At 37.4% G+C, this 1,468-nt stretch overlaps 1 long non-coding RNA gene across 1 annotated transcript; it reads left to right on the forward strand.

Moving 5' to 3' along the window:
* Positions 1–107: 107 nt before the first annotated feature.
* On the forward strand, positions 108–1,391 carry LOC147819601 (uncharacterized). The gene is made up of 2 exons (XR_015436766.1): positions 108–231; positions 495–1,391. It is a non-coding gene; the product is annotated as an uncharacterized LOC147819601 (long non-coding RNA).
* The last annotated feature ends 77 nt before the right edge of the window (positions 1,392–1,468 follow it).

Raw genomic sequence — 1,468 nt, forward strand, 5'->3', positions numbered from 1 at the left:
CTCAGTCCTACTTTCATTATTCCTGTTTTTACGAACTTAGTCAGAATGCTATTCCTTGAAAAGAATGAATGAATAATAGAGAAATAAAGAAATAAATAACTCAGTGTGTGTGCAGATGGCGGGCCTGTGCTGGGTGGTTGTGACGCTGACATTGCTCCTGTCTGGTGAAAACAGTTCTGCTGCTGTGGACAAGAACCAACTCGAAAAAATTACAAAATTCATCATCGACAGGTGAGTCAGTTTGATTTTAACTGGTTTCTAGTCTAAAAAATTCTGTTATTTTTCACTGCATCCACTGTCAGTCCCTGTATTTATATAAGTGTGTATATATATTTATCTCCTGTAAACTACACTGATGCCATTTAAGACATCAGATCACACAACGCATTTCATTTAAAATGGAAATACACTTCTTTATATAAGCTAACCTCTTTTGTTTATCGTATTCTCAGACAGCCTCTAACATTTGTTTGTATGTTTCCTTTGACAAATAGGTATAATATAAAAACCCAGGTCAGTGTGGCTGTAAACATCCCAGTGAAAACCCGGCGCAAGAACTAACTAAAACAGGTCTTTAAGAGAGCCACTGCTGCCGCTGTTCAGAAGAAGCTCTCAGAGGACTCAGTGTACCCAAATGACACCAGTGACGACAGGGTAGTTGTTGCAAAACCTGACTTTAAAGAGTGGTATACCGATCACGCCGAGGCACTTGTTTTGCAAAACATGAAACCCTTAGTAAAGAGTAGAGATGGTAATTTTCTAGTCTTCTACACTTTCTATTCCCCATGTGGTGCAAAATGTACAAACTTGAAAAACAGGAACAGCATCATACCCAAGATTAATCAAGTCTTCCCCAATTGGGACCAGTTTGCCTTTGTTTTTTCCAAGGTTTTTGACAAGACCAGTAAAGGTGTTCCCATCAACAAAACTGAAATAGAAGAGGCCCTCAAACAGCTGGGGAGATCTAAAGTTGGTCACAACAACATTTTCCGTTGTTACAAACCAAAGAATGAAGCTTTTAAATGCATTAACTGCTTCAATGACAAGGAACCTGTAGCCCAGTGTGTTGGTAATGTTGACTGAAGATTGTTAATTAATTCATGCTCAACAGAAATAATCTCTGCTTTCTGTCTAGTTTCATTGTGCTTCTTCTCGCCCTTTTGTTATTGTACTATTTCATTTTGTAAATGTGATAATTTTGTTATTTGTTATTTGGCTTTGGTTTGACCTGAAAGTTGGAGCCCCTGTTACTTTGTTTTTTGGTATCTTTATCTTCGTATGTGATGTGATGAACACTCACACTTTGATATTATCACATCTGTCTTATTGTGCCACCTGCTGGTCACAGGCCTGTACAACAACAATACAGCCACTACTGGATAAAAAATGAACTCCTATGCCATTATTGCAATATTATTGAAAAATACAACTTTATGACTAATATTTGTTTTATAAGACAGTGCATGGT

The sequence above is a fragment of the Seriola lalandi genome, unplaced genomic scaffold (genome assembly GCF_002814215.2).
Source record: "Seriola lalandi dorsalis isolate HSWRI2012SDOR001 ecotype SW California unplaced genomic scaffold, Sedor1 jcf7180002051985, whole genome shotgun sequence".
NCBI lineage: Eukaryota > Metazoa > Chordata > Actinopteri > Carangiformes > Carangidae > Seriola > Seriola lalandi.